The sequence below is a fragment of the Panthera onca genome, chromosome C1 (genome assembly GCF_046562875.1).
Source record: "Panthera onca isolate mPanOnc1 chromosome C1, mPanOnc1 haplotype 2, whole genome shotgun sequence".
NCBI lineage: Eukaryota > Metazoa > Chordata > Mammalia > Carnivora > Felidae > Panthera > Panthera onca.
This window is the reverse complement of record NC_138346.1, coordinates 2,745,124-2,769,549: the sequence shown is the minus strand read 5'-3', so window position 1 is coordinate 2,769,549 and position 24,426 is coordinate 2,745,124.

Genomic DNA, 24,426 nt, shown 5'->3' with positions numbered 1-24,426 from the left:
GAGTTTGTGGTTTGTTTGTTTGTTTGTTTTTCTTTTGGTTCCACATAGAAGTGAGATCATATGGTATTTATCTCTGATGCATTTCACTTAGCATGGTGCCCTCAAGGTCCATCCAGGTTGTTGCAGATGGCAGGATTTTCTTCATTTTTCAGGCTGAATAATATTCCACTGTATACATAAAGCACATCTTCTCCGCTGATGGACGCTGGGCTGTTCCCATGTCTGGGCTATTGTGATTAATGCTGCTGTGGGTCACAGCTGTGGTCTTGTGCACTGTCCTTGTCCCCATGGGAGCAGCGGGGACAGAGCGGCAGGTGAAGAAACAGCAGCCCAAGGTTTCTGGGACGAGAAGCAGCCCCAAAGGGGTGGGCTGGGTGGTAGAAGGAGGGCCCCCCAAAGAATCATGGGGACCATGCAAAGCTCTCCATGTCAACGGCTGTGAGGCATTTTGCCTGATACAGTAGCAACGTGTCTTTCTGGAACACAAACCTACTATCTTTCTAAGGTCTTTGTCCCCTCCCTCCCCTCATGACTGCCTGAACCATCTCTTTCTTTAAAAAAATTTTAGCGTTTATTTATTTTTGAGAGAAACAGAGTGTGGGTGGGGGAGGGGCAGAGAGAGAGGAAGACACAGAATGTGAAGCAGGCTCCAGGCTCTGAGCTGTCAGCACAGAGCCCGTTGTGGGGCTCGAACTCATGAACTGAGAGATCATGACCTGAGCTGCAGTCGGACACTCAACTCACTGGGTCACCAGGTGCCCCTTAACCATGTCTGTCTTAAGTGCACTCCTGTGCACAGCTGGCCGGGCCTCGAGGGAGGAGGGTTGGACAAGGCAGGCACAGCCCTGCGCTCAGGGGGAACGACCTCAGTGGAGAGAATGACATTTGGAGCTGTGTTTTCAGGGCAGGGTGAGAATGGCTGGGGAGGGGGCTTGGGGGTGATCAGAGAACAGGCTGACCCCTCACTGGGTCCCTGGAGGGGTGGAGCTGGTGCTGGATGGGAAGGATGGGTGGGTGGACACGGGGAGGGGGAAGGATTCGGAGCAGAAAATCCAGTGCATGCAGAGGGCCCGAGACTCCTCAGAGCAGGAGAAGAGCAAAGTTCTTTATGGTTACGCTCAACAATCAATGTCCTCGGTCTTGAGAAGGGTCAAGAATGTTTTGGGAGGGAAGTCCGAAGAAAACATTATCCCCAAGGTATTTTTAAAAATCTGGCAGGGGGAGCAGTTTCTGTATCTTCTGTATCTAAACATGTCGGATGCGATCATTTAAAAGCAAATTCAGCATCGCACACCCAGCACTCGTTCTGAGTCCCCAACACACGCACGCGGACAGTTTTCCCAGTGGCCTCAACATTGTCTGAAAAGTTGCTACTCCCAAGCAACGTTTCCCTTGAAAACTGACTTGTACTCCTTTCTCCATGCAGGTAGGTCTCCATCTCAGACTTTGGGACGCTCCTGGTTCTGAAGAAGCAGAAACAGTAAGGCTTTCAGGCCCGTAGGTCGATGCTAAAGGGCCGAGCTGTGTGGGTTTTGCTTAATCGGGCTAAAGATTTGGTAAAATGGGGCAAGGGCTGGAACTATCAAAACTTAATGTGCAAGAAGGTTGAATTTTCTAAGGGAGCAGTTTTCTCCCTTTCTGTCTGGTGCTAAGCAAAGAGGCATCTTCTGTTTGATGTGAGCCTGGGCGGCCCGCCTCCGTCCTCCAGGGGTCCATGTGTGTGTCTGAGTGAAAGCAGAGGCACAGGGCTTTGGCAGGAGGCCCACGGCGGGCAGACGGGCACAAAGGGGGTGGTTTACTCAACCTCACCCTCACACGCCTGGAAGAGCCCAGCCTGCATCCCGAAGACAGCAGTTTTGTGTCACAGATGTCAAATTGCCGCATATTTCCAAACACGTGGAATCTTAAGCCCTTCAGGAAGGAGGCTCTTTCTTAGACACCATTACCAACCTAAGTGGCAGACATGATTCACACGTCCAGAGCAGGCTGGGCTGGAAAGGGAAGGAATTCTGGGAAAGCTACCCGAGTTTGGGTCTGAAAATGTAGGGAGGTGTTGGGCAAGATCAGCTGGTGGCTTGGCCTCAGTCTCTTCAACGAAAGTGAGAGGGATGAGCCACACAAGGCCATCCCGGCTGGAGGAGGTCTCAGAAGAGAATAGGGTCTCTTCGAATTCCGTGACAGCCAGCCTCTGTGGCCACTTGGCAAATGTTTCTAAGTATAAAGCAAACGGGAATACTTCCAAGTTACCAGTCAGTGTGCGCCCTGCCCCAGTCAACAGAACTGACAAAGTGTGAAAAACCCAGTGAACACAGAAGTCTCTGGAAATGGCTGCCGATAAAGGCCATGGTAGCGCAGGGTGGCATTGAGTAGCTCATCCCTAGAAGATACATTCTCTTCCCTCTGCCGCAGCATCACATCCCAGTGGAGAAAAGGGGGTGAAGTACTAATGACCCACTGCTCTGTCCCAACTGTGGGTTCCAAGCAGAGGCGACCGAAAGAGTAGGTGAATCACTACCCGCCTCGTTCGCATTTATCCTTTCCTCCAACTTCAGCTTGAGGAGACAGCAGCTCCTACCACCCAGCCTGGTGGTGCACAGGGACAGGAGAGCCAGTAGGTGGCATCTCCTCCTGCTCAGAGGACGATGGGCTCACCTGGGAGGCAGGAGGGGAAGCATGGGAGAGGGCATAAGGCCAGCAAGGGGGTGTAGGACTGGCTGCCCTACATCTGTACCAACCAGCTAACAAACAAAAGACCCAGAACAAGATTCAGGAGCACATTTACAGACCTTGATGGTACAACACATGTTCCCATCTCGGTCTGTTAGAACCAGGTAACACCTCTCAGCTATCAGAACTGAACAGGGCCGTGCACCGCAACCTTTGTGCATGAAAACAAGTGTAAAACAGTTCTCTGGGAGGCAAAGAGGCAGATAGGACACCAGTAAACCTCATTCCTGAGAGTTATGTCAAACCTACAGTAGGCTACCAGAAGATAAATCAAGATTAAGAAATCCCACACTGAGGCACCTGGGTGGCTCAGTCGGTTAAGCACGTGACTTCAGCTCAGGTCATGATCTCGTGGTTCGTGAGTTCAAGCCCCACGTCGGGCTCTGTGCTGACAGCTCAGAGCCTGGATCCCATTTCGGATTCTGTGTCTCCTTCTCTCTCTGTTTGTCCCCCGCTCACACTCTGTCTTGTTGTCTCTCTCTCAAAAATAAATAAATAAATAAATAAATAAATAAATAGGAAATCCCACATGGAAAGTCCTGATATGGGGTGAGAGGTAGGTATTGATCATTAAGAACTAGAGATGAGCAAAAGAGAAAAGAAGCAACTATGATTACAAAATTGAAAAACATTGAAAAATCAACTAACGTAATCCATCACATCAGCGGTTTATGAAAGAAGAATCACATGACCATTATCAGTAGATGCAGCAGAAGCTTTGGACAAAATCCAACACCCACTCGTGATAAAATTCACAGTAAACTAGGAACAGAGGGAACTTCCTCAACTTTATAAAGAACATCTATAAAAACCTATAGCTAATGCCGTACTTAATGGTGAGAAACACAAAGTCTTCCCAGTAAAACTGGGGACAAGGCAAGGACCTCTTCTCTCACAACTCCTTTTCTTTTCTTTTTTTTTTTTAAACGTTTATTTTATTTTTGGGACAGAGAGAGACAGAGCATGAACAGGGGAGGGGCAGAGAGAGAGGGAGACACAGAATCGGAAGCAGGCTCCAGGCTCTGAGCCATCAGCCCAGAGCCCGACGCGGGGCTCGAACTCACGGACCGCGAGATCGTGACCTGAGCTGAAGTCGGATGCTTAACCGACTGAGCCACCCAGGCGCCCCTCACAACTCCTTTTCAATGTTGTGGTAGATTCTGAGCTAATCCAATAAGACCAAACACCAAAACCCAAACAAAAGGAATAAATGGTACATAGCCTTGTTCCTGTGGAGAGGAAATAAAACTATCTTCGTTCACAGATGATTGTTCATGTGGAAAATCAAAAGAATTAATGAAAACCTCCCAGAGCTAAGTGCTTATAGCAACGTTGCAGGAGGCAAATTAATACAGAAAAGTCAACTGCTTTCCTATATACCAACAACGAACAAGTGGAATATGAAATTAAAAACACAATATCACTTACATTAGCACCCCCTCCGATGGAATCCTGAGGCTTACATCCAACAAAATATGTATGAAATCTATATGAGAAAAACCACAAAACTGATTAATGAATTCAAAGACCTGAAGAAATGGAGGGAGTTTTCATGTTGATGGATATGGAAAACTCAATATTATCAAGGCATCAGTTCTCCCCAAATTGGTCTATAGATTCAATGCGATCAAAATCCCAGCGCATTATTTCCTGGATATTGAAAAACTAATTTTAAAGTTTACACAGAGAGGCAAGAGACCCACAATAGCTAAGACAATATTGTTGGAGAAGAACAAGTTTGGAGAACTGACATTACCTCACTTCAAGACTTACCGTAAAGCTACAGTAATCAGGACGGTGCGGTGTTGGCAAAAGAACAGCCAAATAGACCAATGGAGCATAATAAAGAGGCCAGAAACAGAACCCCATAAATAGAGTCAGCTGATCTTTGACAAAGGAACAAAGGCAACATGATGGAGCCGATAGTCTTTTCAACAAACGGCATTGGGACAACTGGATGTTCATGTGCAAAAACATCAGTTAGACACAGACCTTATGCCCCTCACAATAATGAACTCAAAATGGACCACACACCTATCATTTAAATGTGAAACCCAAAAATATAAAAGTACTATAAGACAGGAGAAAACCTACGTGACCTTGGGTATAGAGATGACTGTTTAGACACAACAACAAAGACATAATCCATGAAAGAAATAATTGACAAGCTGGATTTCTTTACAATAAAAGACGTCTGCTTTCCAAAAGATGATGTCAAGAGAATGAGAAGACAAACCACATCCTGGAAGAAAATATTTGCAAAGGGCACACCTGATAAAGGACGACTGTCCTCTTGAAACTCGACAACAACGAAATAAACAACCCGATTAAAAACTGGACCAACGACCTTAACAGACATCTTGCCAAAGACGCACAGATGACAAATAAACATATGAAAAGATGTTCACATCAGGAAATGCAAACGAAAACAGTGCGTCACCTCTACACGCCTGTTCTAATGGCCCAAATCCGCAACAGTGACACCGTTGGGTGTGGCTGAGGGTGTGGAGCATCAGGGACTCTCACTCACTGCTGCTGGGAATGCAAAAGAGAGCAGCCACTTTGGAGGACTGTTCCATGTCTTAGAAAACTAAGTAGACTCTCACCATATGATGCAGAAATTGCACTGCGTGGTGTTTACCCAAAGGAGCTGAAAACCTGTGTTTGCACAAAAACCTGCCCGTGGATGTTTATGGCTCTGTACATGGTGGCTGAAACCTGGAAGTGACCAAGACGTCCTTCAGGAGGTGAATGGAGAAGTGGATGGTCATGCACCCAGACAATGGACTAAGAGGAAATGAGCTAACAAGTCATGGAAAGACATAGAGGAATCTGAAGGGCATATTACTAAGTGATAGATTACTAAGTGATAAGATGGAAATCTGAAAAGACTACATACTGTATGACATTCTGGAAAAGGCAAAATCATGCAGACAATAAAAAGATGAGTCCAGGTAGAGGAAAGGGAGGGACAAATTGATGGAGCACAGAGGATATTAGGGCAGTGATAAGATTCTGTATGATAGTGGAATGACAGACGCATGTCACTATACATTTATTTTTCCTGATTGGGGTTTGCTGTTGTTGTTTTGATCTATGGATTTATAATTTATGTTTGTAATTTATAACAAATTTGGAAAAATTTCAGACATTATTTTTCCTACCCTCTCCTTTCCTTCTGATGCTCACATGCTAGATGGATCAACATTGCACTCAAGTTTCTGAGGCTCCATTCATTTACTTTGGGTCTTTTTATCCAGGGGACTTGAATTGGGTAATTTCTATGGTAACGTATTCAGGTTTATTAATCCAATTTCTGAAATGTTGACTCTACTGATAATCCCCTTAAGTAAAAACTTCCTCTTGGATGTATTTTTTGTAGCTATAAATTTTATTTTATTTATTTTTATTTCATTGATCTCTCTTCTTATATTTTCCTTTAGATCCCCGAGCAGCATGGCCATACCTGGGGTAACTACTCAAAAAGCCCTTCTCTTCTAATTCCATAATCTCTATCATTTCCCTATTTCTACTGACTTATTTTTCTCCTGGATGCAGATGGCCTATCTCCACTTCTTAACGTGTTCAGTAATTTTTGGTCAGTGCTGGACATCATGTATATGTTGTTGAGTGCTGGATTGTGTTCTCTCCCTTTAAAGAATGAAGGTTGTTTTGTCAGGCATTTGAGTTGCTTGTGAATCCTCCGAATCATTTTGAGGCTTGTTTATAACCTTTTTTTAGGGCATATCTCAATGAGCCTTTACTCCTCACTTGTTCTATCCACTTTTGCTGGTCAGAACTCACATATTCCCAACCCTGCATGAGTTCTGGGGACTGTTCTGCTTATATTTCCCCAGAACTTCTGCCTACATCATGGAGCTTCACTGTACATGTAAGCAGCTTAGCGTGGACCAAGAAGCCTACGGGGCACCTTTGAGATTTGTGGCTCTTTCTCTGTGTAGCTCCTTTCTCTCTGGATCTCTGCCTTGCAGATTCTCTCCCTCATCCTTCTGGAACTTTGGTGTCTCGCCCCTCAAAGCAGCAGGACTTCTGGGCTGTGCACGACAGTTCAGAACATGCCTCCAGATACAAATGTAGAGTAATCATAAGGCTCACTGCTCACATTTATTCCCCTTCTCTCAGAGATTACAGCTCTGAGCCCAATGTCTTTTTAAATAAATTGTTCTTGTTTTCATGTTTGTCCAGTTTTCTACCTGGAGGGGAAGTCGTTTTCTAGTTACTACATCACAGCCAGAAGGGAAAGCCCCTCACAGTATCTTGAAGCTCATGTTGAGAATTTACCTCTTCCTAAAACCATTTTGGAAGAAAACAATAATGGATTAGAACTTTTTACAAATTGTTTATAGTTGAAAATATCTCTTATTTACTGCCATCCCTACTTTAAACATATTTTTTTGAGTGAAGACTTTATTTTTTTTTATTTGGGGGGGGTGGGAGAGAGAGAGAGTGAGTGGGAGAGGAGCAGAGTGAGGGGGAGAGAGAATCGCAAGCAGGCTCCATGCTTGGTGCAGAAGCTGACAGGTGGGGGGGGGGGGGGGGAGGCTGGATCCCATGACCCTGGGATCATGACCTGAGCTGAAACCAAGAGTTGGACACTCAACCAACTGAGCCACCCAGGCGCCCCTACTCCCATCCCTACTTTAGAGTGTGGCTTGAAACTATCCATCCTTTTGTGTATAAAATAATTCCTTATAAAATAATTCTTACCTGGTTCCTATCTTTCTGGGGCCTTGGTTCTGAATACACAGTGGGAGAAACCAAGTTACTGTATTTACATAATCATGGAAGTGGTCCAGCTACATACAATAAATATTAATTTTTCTTGGCAGAGTGGGATGAAACCAAAACGAGAAAATATATTTACTAGTTAGCACTCAGCTTTCAAAAAAAAACCCCCGTTTTTGAGGTTTATGGATCTTGATGTAAAAACTGGGGTTGGTGCTACTAAAGGGAAATATTTTCAAAAGGAAGGAAATGTTTAAGAATTACTAAGACTTCGTCCCCAAATAAATATTGGATGCTAGGGGTTGGAGAGAGCAAAGCCTAGCCTGCCTGGCACATTTTTGGCTGTTTCTAAAGCGTGTTCTTGGGGGTGCACACAGGAAGAGTGGCGGGTTTGAGAGGAAGACAAACGGGCTGTTTCTCAGTCGCACTAAATTTGAGGAGCCCTTCTGACATTCAGGTGGAGATAGTCAGTCAGTCAACAACTGCTCTGTGGAAGCAATTCGGAGGATGGGATGGGGGGCGGAGAGAGGGATCTACAGCCTGGTCACAGCTGGCGTGTGCATGAGTGCATTTGGGGGTGGGGGGAGCAGAGCAGAAGGGAGATTTCGGGGAGATGCAGAAGTGTGTGTTTTAGTGGTTTATTTTCTTTTTAAGACAAGCATGTGAGGCATGTTTATATACTGTGGCTAAACACCACATACCCAGGGGGTGGGAGGGGTGGAGATTCAGAAGAGAGAAGAGACCACGAAGCAGGGCTTCCAATGAGAGGTGTAGTAAAATCCAGAGAGCTAAGTGTGGGTTTCTGCTTAGACAAGAGGGCAGAGCCTTCTGTGGGGCTGCACCACAGGGCCCTTGCACATCCCATGCAGACAGTGGAGGGAGGGCTCACCGCTGTCTGATCCGAGTCTTGGCAGGACGCCTGTGATCCTTCCAGGATGATGGCAAGGCAGGTGGTCTTGGAGGAGCTGCTCTCGAGGCCATTCTTACCCCCCTCCCTGTCTTGCAGGAAGGAGGCTCCCCGTCTTGTGAGAGGGCGCCCAGGACAGTGTCTTGCCTGCTTTCCTGTTCTGGTGGAACCGGGACTCCCCCCGAAGTCCCCCTTAGGGCACAGGCTGCAGCTCTAAAGCCACTTAGGTGTATTTTAGGATCGGCTCTCCCGCGACCGAGCAACCTTGACCCGTGACTGTCACCTGGTCCCTCCAGTTTGGTGTCATCCCACGAGCCTGGGGATGTGGGAGGCTAACACCAAGATGGTCTTGCCTCTGCTGTTTTGTGTGAGTAATAAACCGTCCAGAACCATCTCCTCACTGGTCGAAACAATGCAAATGTGGCTTCCGCCAACCTGTGACCAAGCGGTCACCGGTGCTTAGGGACAGCTGCCCCGCTTAGCAGAAAGTAGTGTGTGGAGGCAGGAATGTTCTCAGTGGGGAGAGACAGAGCGGCCGGAAGCACGCGTGCCTGAGAAATGGGGAAGATTTTCCGGGGCTGGAGGTGGAGAGAGCTCTTAGGAGAGGAGGCAAGTTAGCGTGGAAACCGTGAGCCACAGGACTGGCCCATGCTGCGTGGCATCAGGCAGTGTGGTGTCCATGTCCTGAGGTCCTGTGTCCCTCGCCGAATCACAGAGGTCCTGCGGGAGGCAACACGGTGACCGTCCCACAAGGGGACACCCCGTGTCCCTCACAGTCCCAGGTTGGGTCCTGTGCATTGTAGGCAGGATGTGGGATTCTGGGGGCTTCTCAGTCCAGGGGTATCACCTGGCCCAGTCCCACAGCCCCCGGCCTGACGCAGCCCCATCTTTGTGCAATCGAGGACACGCAGGCCCCGAGCAGGGAAGGGACACCCCACAAACCACATGGGTGATTAGCGACAGGATCGATACCGACCCCTGGTTTCTGATCCTTCAACCAGCGCCCCTCTATCCTTGCCACGTTTGTTGGGAAATTATCCCACATGGGTGGGGGGAAACACAGGGCAGAGCGAGGCGTGCACGCAGCAAGGAGGGGTGAGGCTCTCCCCAGGCGGGGCACTGACCGGCTTTCCTTCACTTAACAAACGTCTGTCCAGCGCCTCTGTGTCTGCAGGACAGTAGTCACAAAGGGCTTGGCAGGGAGGACTGGTTTGCTCTCGTGCAGCATAAATTCTAGCCGGGGAGAGAGACCCCCCAATAATTCACCACAGTTTTGAACATAATAATACTTAGGCTCATTGGTGGGTGTGTATACAGCTGGTATTTAATCGTAAGGAGAGCAGCATGCTGTTTGATTCTCATGACAACGTCTGGTTTACAGGTGACCTGCCAAGATGTCACAGTTGGGGACAGACAAGAGCCAGAGTTCCCGGCCGGCTCTGGGGGACCCCGAAACCCAGGCCCCGGGCCCACCTGACACGGCTCCGCATCATTTCTGCACCTGCCCCACTGTCAACTTCTGTCTCCCTCTGTGTGCAAACCCGCTGTCCTCACCCTCCCTTTTCTCATGGGGCTCAAGGCCACAGAGGGAGGGCCGCCCCGTCGGGTGGCCCACGTCCCCCCGAGTGACACAGAGTGGCACGGGGGCACCTGACAGTGTGCAGAGAGCAAGGGCCGTCTTCCTACAGAGGCCACGCCACCCGGAGCCAGCGGGCCTGGGGACACTTGGTCAGGAGAGCCGCTCATCTCTCCTGTCCCTTCTTTGGCAAATTTTACTGCCAAGGGTCTAGTTGGAAAGTCTATGTCAGATTGCTCACAAGTGCAGGATATTTCTAGAACACGGAGCACAGATACAGAGTGAAATTCCTCCCTGGAGGGCACCCAGGGGAACTTTTGAGTTTACTGAACTCTCAGAAGGGGGAGATCATGTCACTTCAGGAGAGAAAACACCACCAGGCAGGGACATCCCTGGACCCGAGGTGGCGGTCACTTAGAGATCACTGTCCCGGGGCACCTGGGGGGCTCAGGTCATGATCTCATGGTCTGCGGATCGAGCCCCACGTCAGGCTCAGCATGGAGCGTGGATCCTGCTTAAGATTCTCTCTCTCCCTCTCTCCCCCTTCCTCTGCCCCCCTCCCCCGTGCTCACACACTTGCTCCCTCTCTCAAATTAAAGAAAACAACCATTGCCCCGTTCCTCTCATTTAGGAAGGAGATGCTTGCTTATAACTGGGGCTGTTTTGACCTGCTCGTAAGTGGGTCAAGGAGCTTGAGTTGTGAGCCACGAGCCCAGGATAATTTCTAGGAAGCAGAACATTTGGAGCACTGCATTCCCGTCAAGCGAAACCTCTCCCTGGCGCCCTGCGGTATTAATATGTCACCACAAGCTGCAGGCTCCTGGATGATGCAGATGTCAGTCCTCAGTGAGGTGACGGGGTCGTTAGTCAGACACGCTTGGGTCAAATTCCAATTGCTCTGATTGCTCTCCAAACATGGTTTACCTTTTGTTTTTAAGTTTATTTCTTTATTTTTGAGAGAGAGAGAGAGAGAGAGAGAGCGCGCAGAGGAGCAGAGAGAGAGGGAGAGAGAGAGAGAATCCCAAGCAGGCTCCATGCTGACAGCATAGGGCCCGATCTGAGGCTTGACTTCATGAACCTGTGAGATCACCACCTGAGCCAAAACCAGGAGCCGGACGCTTAACTGACTGAGCGCCCGGGGGCCCCAAACATGACTCATCTTACCATCACGAGTGTGTCGACGAGAAGGGGGACAGCAAACTCACTGCTTCACTTACCGTGACTCATGTGTCCTTTGTTCCAAAACCTGGGCCCTGTTTCATTTTGGCTTTCCACCTGGAAGAACTTCCTTCCGCGTCCTAGTGCCGTGTGGTCATCAACACCCATTTTTCCGGGGCTTTCGTGCTGTTCAAGGCAGTCTACACATCCTGCCTGGGGAGGGCTGGCCGCTCGGGGCTCCTGGTGCAAAGCAAGGGCCGTCTGACCTTCATGGGAAGAATGACTTAGCACCGAAGTCATGCCTTCAATAGCAGGGTTTCCTTGGAGGATGGTGGCCTGAGGACCGGCGCTCAGCACAGGAGAGGCGGGACGGAAAACAGGGGGAGACCCGGCGAGGCCACGGGGCCAGCCGGATGCGGGCGCTATCTCCCAGATACCGAGGAAGCCCGGGGGACAGGAGATGTCACTTGGCCTCCGCACGGCCCATCAGACAGGACAGAGTGTGCAGTTCAAGTCCAGACTCTGTTGCTAAGCAGCCAGGGGACCCTGGGCAAGTGGCCTCCCCGCTGTGCCTGGCTTTCCCCGTCCCTCATGCAAGTCTTCCTCAGACACGTGGGGAAGGTCAAACGGCACGACCCGCGTGAGATGCTGAGCACGGGGCCCGATCAGGCCGCCAGGATGCGCTCCGTTTCCCTTTCATGAGCACCTACTGTGTGCCCGACCTGGGAGCCGCCACACGGAGCCCACCGTCCACGCCGGTGGTTCCGTCAGGCTGTTCTGCCTCCGGGAGGCCGTCCTGGCTCCAGGGGAAGGGTTCTGCTGGCATCCAGCCGGGACGGGCAACAGTGTTGCCAAACACCCCATGGTGCTGGCACAGGCCCCCACACCGAGAATCCGCTGGCCCCAAACGTCAGTGCTGCTGAGGAGGAGAAATCCTGGATGACTAAAGAGGCACAGGTAGTGGGGCCGTTGAAATTCAGGGTCAGGAGGGTGTGAGGAATGGGGGGGGCAGGGGGCAGAGGGACCCTCCCTCGTTCACTGTGAGGCTTAGTTATGGGGTGAACTTAGCATGGTGCCCACAAGGCCCCCAGGCCCCACCCATTAGTCAGGGGCTCCCAGAAGGGTCTGCTCCCAGCTTAGCTCGACCCAGGACTGCCACCCTCCCCACCCACAGCATCGCCATCCGAGGGAAGGCCACTTAAAGTGCGGGGGCCGCCGTGGACCAGACACCACGGTCCACACCTTGTCTCCACTGAGCCGCGTAAACCCGCACGAGCCCCTCAGCCCCGCGAGAAACATCCTAATTTCAACCTCCTTTTGAGAGCTACTTAGTGGCCTGCCCACGTCTTTCTGGCCCCGAAGCCTGTGGCTTAACCACGATACCATGAGTGTCTCACTGTCCAGGAGGCCTGCCAGAGCCATGGACCAAAGGGCGCCCAAACTGGTGGAAGGATCTGGGAGCCCTGAGTCCTGGGAAGGGTTCCTTCCTTTCTCAGTAAAGATCTCAGACAGGAGGCCTGGTGGAGGGTCTTGAGGGCAGGGATGGGGTGGGGTGAGGGGTTCGGGGAGTGGGGCGTGAACTGGGCACAGCCTGGTTTTCCCTGCGCTGCAGCTCTTGGTGCGAAATCCCAAGCAGGTAGGAGCCAGGCCTCCCCGGACCCAGAGGCTCTGAGGGTGGCCCCCCAGAGGCATCACCAGTAGCATCTGGGACCTGTTAAAGATGCAGAATCCCCGGCCCCACCCCAGACTCACCGAATCAGAAAGCCTGGGGTGGAGCTCAGCGGCCTGTGTTGCGACAAGTGTGGGAACGGCTCCCCGGAAGACGAGACCCCCCAGAAGACGAGATCCCCGGGAAGACGAGACCCGAGACCCGGGGTCAGGTGGCTCCGGCTGTGCTCACAGCCTTTGGCCAAATGCAGGAGGGTCCCCGGGAGCCGGCTCAGCGCGCCCCTCCCAGCCCATCGGTAAGTTCACCTGGAACCCGGTGGAGCCTCCGCGCTCCCTACAAGACACAGCTGTTTCTTAAGATGAGCCACGTGGCAATCGTGACCGGGCTCCTATTGGAGGAACGAACGTTCAAGAAGTTGGCCACGTGTCTCTGAGAAAAAAGCAGAAAAAAGTGAGTCAGTGGCGGCAGGAAGCACTTAGAAGGGACTGCGGGGGGCCGAGCGCAGAGGGGCTGGAGAGGGGGGCGCGGCGGGAAACAGCACAGAGACGGGCGCGCAGCTCCGAACGGCAGGGTTGGGAAACGTCCATTCCACCTCCAGTCGGCAGGTGGCACACACGTCCGCACGCCCATGCACGCACGCATGGGCACACACACGCAGCACACATACGCGCACACGCACACCAACGCACGCACACACAGGCGCGTGCGCACACATGCTCGCGCGCGCGCACACATGCTCACGCGCGCAGATGTGCACGCACATGCACGCACGATCACACATGGACACGCACACGCACAAGGCTGGTGGTACTATGTATCTTGAGGTTGACATCTGTGACCATTCATTCATTTGTACAGATTGGTTGAGATGAATGAATGATCCTGGGATTTCTGCGCTTACTGAGCATAAGTTATGCCTCTATCTTTCTACGAACAGTGACAAAAATAAGTATGTAATGCTTTCCAGGTCTGCACGTTTGCCAAAAAACAAACAAACAAACACACAAACAAACAAACAGCTGAGAAGCGGATCTTTGATGAACCGGCAAGGACACAGCAGACTCGCAGGGGCCCCCGCAGGTACCACGGGAAGCAGGGAGCGCCAGCTGCGACCTTCAGAAGCTCGGCAGGGAGACCGACCTCGCAACCAACCGGCAGCCGCTGCGTCTGCAGGGTAGGAGCAAAAGGGATGCGGCCGCGGGGTCTGCCGTGAGGCGATGACGGCCCAGCCCTGACTTGGAGACAGTCGCAGAAAGATGCCACCACTTCTTCCAGGGGATACAGGCGGGAAACCCCAGGCCGAGCCCACCGCGCCTTTGGGGAAAGACAGGGAACTGGGCTTCTCTTCGTAGCGGGGGCATTAGAGCAGCGCCTGGGGGTGGGGGGTTTGTGGCATTAACCCGAAGTTATGGGGGACTGGATGAGATCGGTGGAAATGCCCATCCCAAGTGGGGGAGCAGCCCACTGCCCTCTCAGAAAGTCCATAACCTCCCGATAAAGTTTGTCTTTCCCCCGCTTCTTGCTTACACTTAAAAAAAAAAAATAGCCCCAACAACAGCCCTAATAGACATGAGTTTTAGAACAGTTAAGACTTAGAGAAAAATTGAACTCCTAGTACAGAGTTCCATACACCTCCAGGCAGTTTTCCCTGCTTAACTCTTACACTACAGCAATTGGTGACAATTCGTAACAATTCGTAACAATTTGTACAGTTTGTAACAATTCACAACAATTTGTTACATTTCGTGAGCCAATATTGACACAATGGTTTTTTTATATCTTTATTTTTAAATTTTTGATACATTGTTATCAACTAAAGTTTATACACTCTCTTCGGTTTTCTTCTTTGCCCGATCTCCTTTTTCTGTTCTGGGACCTCTTCCAGGGTACCTCACTGTGTGCAGTTATCATGTCTCTAGGTTCAGTAGTCTTGGCCGTGACGATTTCCGACTTTCCTTGTCTGGGATCTTGAGGAGTACCGGTCAGGTGTATTGCAGTCTGCTTCTCCAGGGGAATTTGTCTGATGCTTTTCCCTATGAATAGATTGGGATTATGAAAAAAAGTGCCATTTTCATCAAGAGTGCATGCTACCAACACGATTTAAATAAACTTTTGTAAATGTTTATTTATCTTTGAGAGATAGAGAGGAAGACAGAGACAGAGTGTGAGGGGGGTGGGGCAGAGACAGGGAGACACAGAATCTGAGGGTCAGCGCAGAGCCCCACGCAGGGCTCGGACTCACAAACCGTGAGATCGTGACCTGAGCCGAAGTCGGACACTTGAGCCGCTGAGCCACCCAGGCGCCCTGCTACCAACACGATTCCTGACCAGTGACGGCGACCCTGCTCACCTGCCAGTAGCCTTTTGTCAGTTTCTCCACTGCGAAGTTTCTCCTTTCCCCCTTTTCTGACTGTCCTGCCTGGAAGGAATCTCCACGCACAGCGCGCACTTCAGGAGCAAGGAGTTCTGCTCCCCCTCCTTCAGAGTGGGGTATCTGCAAACGGTATTTGAATTCTGGACTCACCGGGGATTTGCCTCTTCTTACACATTGATTTATTTGGTACCGAGGAATGACTGACATACAGCATTATATGAGCTTTGGTGTCTGACACAATGATTGATGTGGCTACATTGCTGAATGACCACCATGAGTCTCCTTAATATCTGTCACTGTACATAGTTACAGAACTTACAGAACTTCCAAGATTTACTCTTAGCAACTTTCACATATACCCTAAGTATCATTAACTCAAGTCACTGTGACGTGCATTTGTCTCTTCTTACTCAATTGTAAGTTTTAACAGTCATTTATATCATCATGGATTCATGGATATTTATTTTATACTTTGGGTTATAACCCAATTCGACTTTATTTTTTTGCTCACATTGTTTCTGCTTTGGCTACTGGGGACACTTTGACCTTCCTTCCTCCCTCCTCCCTCCCTCCCTCCCTCCCTTCCTCCCTCCCTCCCTCCCCCCTTCCTCCCTCCCTCCCTCCCCCCTTCCTTCCTTCTTTCCCTCCCCCCTTCCTTCCTTCCCTCCTCCCTTCCTTCCTTCCTTCCTTCCTTCCCTCCTCCCTTCTTTCCTTCCTTCCCTCCTCCCTTCTTTCCTTCTCTCCTTCCTTCATTCCTCCCTCCCTCCCTCCTTACCTCCCTCCTTCCTTCCTTCCTCCCTCCCTTCCTTCCCTCCCTCCTTCCTTCCTTCCTCCTTCCCCCCTCCTCCTCTTCCTCATCCTCCCCTCCCTCCCCCATCTCTCGCTCTCTCTTTCACTTCCTCACTTCCTGCTTGAGACTCATCCTGTACACCCCCCACCCAGTCCTTGAGTCTCTAAGGAGCTGGTCCCTTTCATTGCAGAGTGAGATTGAAAATCACGACCTGGGTGCTTGGTGTCCTCGTTGCCCGAGTCCCTCCGGCCCTCTTAATGGCCATGGCAAGGAGACATAAGTGCATATGGTGACCCAACTGCACACACGTCCATACACGTTTCTCTGTGGAGCCATCTGTGTCCGCGGAAGGTTAAACGTGAGTTCGAGATGTCTCTGACTGCAATCCAGTACCTCGTGGGTCCCCGGAGCCTCCTTCCCTTGCTGACCTGAAGTGTCAACTCTAACGGTGAGAACCCGGCTCCCACTGCCCGCCAATCTTTACCCGGCCATTCCGTCCCAGCACACACACGGCAGCGGCACAATCGTTGGCCGTGTCCCTCCCACGGGGACGAGTTTTGTGGAGTGCAGTAAGTCCTTACGTGCGGTTCCTCTCACCTTCAGTCTTACAGACTCCACTCATGTCCAGACTTACCTAGGTCACATTTTCCACCCACCCCTCCATCTATTTGTCATAGCTTCGATTCTCTTATCTGTGAAAATGAACAAGGGGAGGCTCATTCCGAAGGGCATCTGGAGGCTGGGACCGGGAGCTCTCACACCCTGCCACTCAGTGTCGGTTGCAGACCCAACAGGAAGAGACTCATTTTGTGGGTGGATGCTACTCTACCACTCTCCTCCACAAGGGCCCAGCCAATGAGGGACAGTCACAGCCCAGCCAGTGAGAGACAGTCGCAGCCCAGTCAATGAGAGACAGTCAAAGACCAGCCAATGAGCAACAGTCGCAGCCCAGCCAGTAAGAGACTGTTACAGCCCAGCCAGTGAGAGACAGTCAAAGCCCAGCCAATGAGAGACTGTTACAACCCCAATGAGAGACAGTCACAGCCCCAATGAGAGACTGCTACAGCCCAGCCAATGAGAGACAGCCCAGCCCAGCCAAGGAGAGATAGTCACAGCCCAGCCAATGAGAGATAGTCACAGCCCAGCCAGTGAGAGACTGTGACAGTCCAGCCAATAAAAGACAGCACAGCCCCGCCAATGAGAGATAGTCGCAGGCCAGCCAATGAGAGACAGAGCCCAGCCAGTGAGAGATAGCCCAGCCCAGCCAATGAGCGACAGCCCAGCCCAGCCAATGAGAGACAGTCAAAGCCCAGCCAATGAGAGACTGTTACAACCCCCATGAGAGACAGTCACAGCCCCAATGAGAGACTGCTACAGCCCAGCCAATGAGAGACAGCCCAGCCCAGCCAAGGAGAGATAGTCACAGCCCAGCCAATGAGAGATAGTCACAGCCCAGCCAATGAGAGACTGTGACAGTCCAGCCAATAAAAGACAGCACAGCCCTGCCAATGAGCGACAGTCGCAGGCCAGCCAATGAGAGACAGAGCCCAGCCAGTGAGAGATAGCCCAGCCCAGCCAATGAGCGACAGCCCAGCCCAGCCAATGAGAGACAGTCAAAGCCCAGCCAGTGAGAGACAGTCACAGGCCAGCCAATGAGAGACAGTCAGCCCAGCCAAAGAGAGACAGTCACTGCCCAGCCACTGAGAGATGGTTACAGTCCAGCCAATGAGAGACAGTCACAGCCCAGCCAAAGAGAGACAGTCACAACCCAGCCAGTGAGAGACAGCCCAGCCCAGCAAATGAGAGACAGTCACAGCCCAGCTCATGAGAAGCCACTATACTTAGAACTCCCAGTCCAACTCTGAGGGACTGTTAGCTTACAGTAGCCTTCCCACCCCCTGCCTTTCCTTTCCTCTATAAAGGAGCCTCCTCTCCTTTGCTCTTGGGACTTGCCTAGGGTTTTGCCATAGCTTGCTTGTCCTGAGTTGTAATTATCTGCTATTCCCAAATAAGACCCTATTTTTTTGCTGGTGAAATAACTGGCAGTTTTATTTTTAAGGTTAACATAACAAGTCTGCATTTTGGGTGAGGGGATTCCCCCAAGCTCCCAAATAATAAAAAAATATTTTTACATACACTAAAATTCACTCCGTGTTGTGAAGTTTGATAGATTTTGGCAAATGCAGAATGTCATGTATCTGCATTACAGCATCATGCAAAAACAGCTTCCCTGCCCTAAAAATCACTTGAATTTCATCTACCCATCCCCGTCCTGCCTCCTTCCAAACTCCCGGCAACCACTGATCTTTTTATTGTACGTAGCTTAGTCTTTTCCAGAATGTCACAGAGTTGGAATTACACAGTAAGTAGTCTTTCCAGATTGGCTTTTTTCATCTAGAAATAGCCATTTAAAGTTCCTCCTTGTCTTTTCATGGCTTGATAGCTCATTTCTTTTGATTGCTGAGTAATATCCCATTATATGGATGTACCACTTTGTTTATCTATTCACCTATTGAAGAACATCGTAGTTGCTTCCAGTTTTTGGCAATTATAAATAAAGTTGCTATAAATATCCATCTAGAGTTTTTTTTGTGTGTATGTGTGGACATAAGTTTTCAGTTCCATTGGTAAATACCAAGGAGTGTGATTGTTGGATCATATGGTAAGACTATGTTTAGCTTTGTAAGAAACTGCCAAACTATCTTCTGAAATGGCTGCGCCATTTTGCTTTCCTGCTGATAACGAATGGCATCTTCATCAGCATTTGGAATTGTTAGATTTTTGGATTTGAGCCATTCTAACAGGCGTGTGGTGGTATCTCATTGCTGTTTTAATTTATAATTCCCTAATGACAAATGATGTGAGCATCTTTTTATATACTAATTTACCATCTGCACATATTATTTCATGAGGTGTCTGTTTAGATCTTTTGTCCATCCTTAAAGTGAGTTTTCTTATTTTTGAGTTTTAAGAGTTTTTTCTTTTAAGAGTGCTCAGCTACAAGTTATTTATCAGATATGTGTTTTGCAAGCATTTTTCTCCCAATCTGTCATTCTTCTTTTCATTCTATTAACAGTGTCTTCAGCAAAGCAGAAGTTTTTAAATTTTGATGAAGCCCAACATACATTTTTTTCTATCATGGCTTGTGATTTTGGTGTTATAGCTAAAAACTCATCACCAAACCCAAGTTACCCAGATTTTTCTTTTAGGATAATAAAAAAATTGTAGTTTTGAATTTTATGTAAAGCTCTGATTCATCTTGAGCTAATTTTTGTGAAATGCGGTGGGTCTCTCTGTCTCTGTCTCTGTCTCTCTCTCTCTCTCTCTCTCTCTCTCCCTTTCTCTAGCTCTATCTCTCTCATCTATATCTAATGCATTTGCACATAGGCATCCAACTGTTCCAGAACTATTTGTTGAAAGAAATATGCTTTCTCCATTGAACTGCCTTTGCATCTTTGTCAAGGATCAGTGGACTATATTTGTGTGGGTCTTTTCCTGGGCTCTCTGTTCCAGTGATTTATTTGTGTATTCTTTCACAAACACCACACAGCCTTGGTTACTGTAGCTTCATAGTAAATATTGAGCATGGGCAATGTCAGTCCTCCAGATTTGTTGCTCTTCCTCAGTATTGTGTTGGCTGTTCTGGGTCTTTCCATATATACTTTAGAATCAGCCTGTTAATATCCACAAAATAACTTGCTGGGGATTTGACTGGGATTGCATTGAATCTATAGATCAGATTGGTAAGAACTGACATCTTAACAATATTAAGTCTTCCAATCCATGAACATGGAATATCTGTCCATTGATTTCTTTTATCCGAGTTTTGTAGTTTCTCCCATATAGGTCTTGTACATGTTTTGTGAGATTTGTATTTAAGTATTTCACTTTTGTGCAAATGTAAATGGTAACTTATGTTACATCAATTTCAAATTCCACTTGTTCACTGTTGTATATAACAAAGCAAATGACTTTTGCATATTAACCTTGAATCCTGTGACCTTACCACAACCACTCCCAGAAGGCTTCTGTTGATGGTGGTGGTGGTGGTTCTTTGGAACACTTTACATAAATAATCATGTCATCCATAATATCATGGATAACGTTATTTCTTCCTTCCCAATGTGAATACGATGTATTTCTATTTCTTGTCTTATTGCACTAGCTGGGACCTCCAATGCAATTTTGAATGGAGTGGTTGAGGGAGACATCCTTGTCTTATTCCCAGTCTTTGCTTTGTAGTAAAACATCCAGTTTCTCACCATCAAGTATAGTTACACACACACACACACACACACACACACACACACACAGGATTAGCTGTTGGATTTTTACTGAAGTTCTTTGTCAGGTTGAGGGAATTGCCTTCTATTTCTAGTTTGCTAAGAGCTTTTATCATGAGTGGGTGTTGGTTTTGTCTAAAGTTTTTTCCAAAACAATATGATCTTATGATCATTCAAACCTTGTTCATGTGGGGTATTACTTGAACTGATTTTTGAATGTTGAACCATCTTGCATACATGGAGTAAATTCTACTTCATTGTGATGTATAATTCCCTTTAGACATTGTTGAATTTGATTTGCTAATATTTTGTTAAGGATTTTTGCATCTACGCTTAAGAAATATTCTTCTGCAATTTTTCTTCCTTTTAATTCTTTTTCAGCTTTTGGTATGAGGGTAATATTGACCTCACAGAATGAATTGAAACTGTTCCCTCTGCTTCTCTTTTCTTGGAGAGTTTGCAGAAAATTGGTAATATGTCTTCCTTAAATGTTTGGTAGAATCCACCAGTGAAATCATCTGGGTCTGGTGCTGTGTTTTGTAAGATTATTAGTGACTGATTAATTTTCTTTAGTAGTTACAGGTCTATTCATACTGTCTATTTATTCTTGTGTGAATTTTGGTAATTTTCAAGGAAGTGGTGCATTTCATCCTGGTATCAGGTTTGTGGGTAGAGTTGCTCATAATAATTCTTTATCCTTTTAATGTGCATGAGACCAGTAAAGATGGCCCTTTTTTCGTGTCTGATGTTGGCGACCGGTGTCTTCTTTCCTTTGTCTTTGTCAGCCTGGCTGAGGGCTTGTCAAAGTTATCAGTCTTTCCAAAGAATAAGATTTTGGTTTTGTTGATTTTTCTCTATTGATGTTCTGCTTTCAATTTCATTGATTTCTGCTCTGTTACAAGCTCTTTTCTTTTGATTGCTTTGGACTTAGAGACAAGACGTCCAGTTATTGTACTTCTCTGAACTCCTCAAGGCGCCCTTTCTCATTGTGTATCTTTTCATGGTTTTCCTAGAGAACATGACCTGAGCTGTATGGATTCATATGAGGCAGACGATGTGTGGGCAGCTTTCTGGAGTCCCTGTGAAAATAGCAACAATGTGATAGCTTTTTGAAGAACAGGCCTCCTTCCCGATTTCTGTTGCTAAGCCTTGTCACCGGAATTGAAACATCGGAAGCACAGCAGAACACTGTGTGTGCCTCCAAGATACTCCTTTTCATCAAGCAGGGTTTTCACAGGACCCCTTCCATCAGAGCGAGACCTCTCAGGATGCGGATCCTGCTGGAGTAAACATCCCACAGCACATCTCCATCTCACAGCCATCCAGAGGAGGAGGGGGGCCCCAGGCTGCAAGCGGCAGGACCTCCTCCTGGCCTCGTCCCCTGCAGAACAGACCTGCTCAAGTATCACTTGGCAGTCAGGGGCAACTGAAAATTGGACCCCTTGTTTTGCAATCCCTGACGTTTTGTTGGAGATTAACTGAGGTGTCGGTTTCTTGGTGATAGCAGGGGTGATTTGGAGGACAGCTTGAGACCCATGAAAGGAACAATTGTTCAAAATCTGAGTGAGTAACAATTACCATTGTCCTTCTCTGCAGACCCATCTTTTCTTAAATACACAAGGTTGCCTGGACTCCTATGGAGACTTTAAGAACCGATCAGGCCATGTTGGCAGTGTGCATTGGGGTGGGGGATCCACATTTGCAGTCTCATCAGTGGATCCCAGTTAAGCCAAATGTTAAGAGTCGTTCTGGAGACAAAGGCCTGAGACTCAGGCATTCGTGCTTCAGCCCCTTTTGGTCTGGTTAGACCCAGACTCTTGCAGCCAAATTACATATTTGTACATTCTAATTTCTTTTTAACTTCGATTCCAAGAGGGCTCTTCCTCTCTCCTAGATTTCTGTCTTCTCAAAACCAACCAAGTCTGCATTAACTTTTCCTTGAAGTAAAAGTCAGATCATATTGGGGGCCTGGGGCAAGTGTTCAAATAGATGCTCTTGTGTCACCGTTTATGAAATGAGGCAAATGAACGACTAAGTATAATAGGTCCCATTCTTCCACTATTGTCTCACCTTGACAATTATGTCTTCTCGATAACATGGAAGTCTGGGTCGGCCTCTTGCCCTGCCCACCCCAGTCCTTATCTTCCACCCTGAGGGCCTCGAGCACGTGTGTGTGGACACCACAGCCCCATCTACTAGAATGGCAAAAAGTAAAAAAGAAAAAAAAGCCCAACAGCACAAAGTGTTGTCAAGGATGTGAAGCAGCTGAAACACTCATACACAGCTGGTAGGAATGCAAGATGGCGGAGCTGCTTTGGAAATGAGCGGCAAGGTCTAACAAAGTTAAATGCACACTTGCCCTAGGACCTAGCAATCCACGCCTAGATGTTTACCCAAGGAAAATAAAAGTTCACAAGCACACAAAAACCTGAATGTGAGTATACATGACAGCTTTTACCATGAGAGCCAAAAACTAGATACAACCCAAATGTCCTTCAACTCCTGAATGGGGAAACAAACTGTGGTACATCCACACAATGGAATACTACTCAGCACTAAAAAGGAACAAACCACTGCCACATGCAAAAACGTGCGTGTATCTCCAATGCGCTATGCTAGGTGAAAGCAGCCAGACCTGGAGGCTATACGTTGTGTGATTCCATTTATGTGACATTCTGTAAGTGGCAGAATTATGGGAGCAGAGAACAAACTAGTGTTTAGCAGCAGTGAGCAGCATTAGTTAGCAGTTTTCTGGGTGATGGAACTGTCGTTTCATCTTGACGGCGGTTGTGGCTATGTGACTACGCATTTGTCAAAACCCACGGAATTGTGTGCCACAACGAGCGAATTAACTGTATGTTAATTAAAAATATCAAAATATATATCTAAAAGAAAACTCAGTCATGGTGTTCAAAGGATTAGAAACACATAGGAGTTAATAAATTGTGTGGCACCATAGAGCACAACCCCAGGCCTTCCTCCAGAGCTCTTTCCACCTCCCAGTAGGTCCAAGGCCATTGTCCTTCTATCTTGTGGAGCCAAGATGCAGAGGCTGGGTGGGTTCAAGGCCACCCAATGGGCTCCAGGTAGACTTGGGGTGGGGCCCTGGGTCTCCCTGTTTCCAACTCAGTGCTCTACTTGGACCACATTTGGAAAAGCTTCATTGATGACAGAGCAGATGTCTTTCCTGAGTTGTGTGGAGAACAGGCTGAATGGGCATTATCTTTTGCTGGTGAACCCAGAGGAAGCTGGGAGAGATCTGAGCACTTGTGAACCAAATCGTCTCTGTGAGCCCCCCAAACTCTGGTTAAATCACTCTGATGAATAAAATAGGAAAGAGTTACTTTTTCCCCTGTGGGAAGGGAAATGAAAGTCTTCCTCTGTGTTCCTTTATGCCAGTGTGCTGCCATATTCCATCCACGGACACAGAACAAATGCAGTGACATCAGGGTTGAACTTCTATAAAGATGCCGTCTTTCCTCCACAGAGATAAGACTCCAGCATACCTGCTGGCTCCTGTGTGCCAGGCCGTACAGAGAACCCACGGCTCCCATGTCTCTTGGCCAAGGAGAGTTACACTGACTTCTCTCAAGTTTACAACCACATCGAATTATGGTCTCTGTGACCTGGTGTCCAGTTTTCAGCAGTCGATGAGCCTTCTAGGAGCAGAGCAGGCTTTGAGAGAGTGCAGAGTGCAGACACCTGTGTGGGTCATGTTGCTCTCACAGCAGCAACTGTCTTCACCCCCCATCAGTAGGGGTCCTGCCTGAGTAGTCAGAGCTCCACCTGCCCCATGCCCTACCTGGGGACCCACAGGCAGCTTGACCCAACATGCCTATAACTGAGCTCCTTTCCCATTCGGTCTCTAAATCAGAGCCCTCCAGCTTCTCCATCTCCATGAGTGTTAGCCTCTGTGGATCCTGTCCTGTGCACCTCTTCTGTCTCATCAGTCGCCAATGTGTCCCCGCCCAGGTGGGCTCTAATGGCCCTCTTGCTCTGTCTGCTCTCATCACTGCTCCACAGAGCTGAACGAACAGTGGTTGTTGCCATGTTACCAAGGAGGGGACCAAGACAAGTAAGAAGTATTCAGGATCATGTGGTGGGCAGGTCGGGGGCAGAGTTGAGAAAACTGGTCTCATTGCCCCATCCCTTTCTTCTAAGGCACACTGGTCACCATCACCTCTCCTCCAGACCTT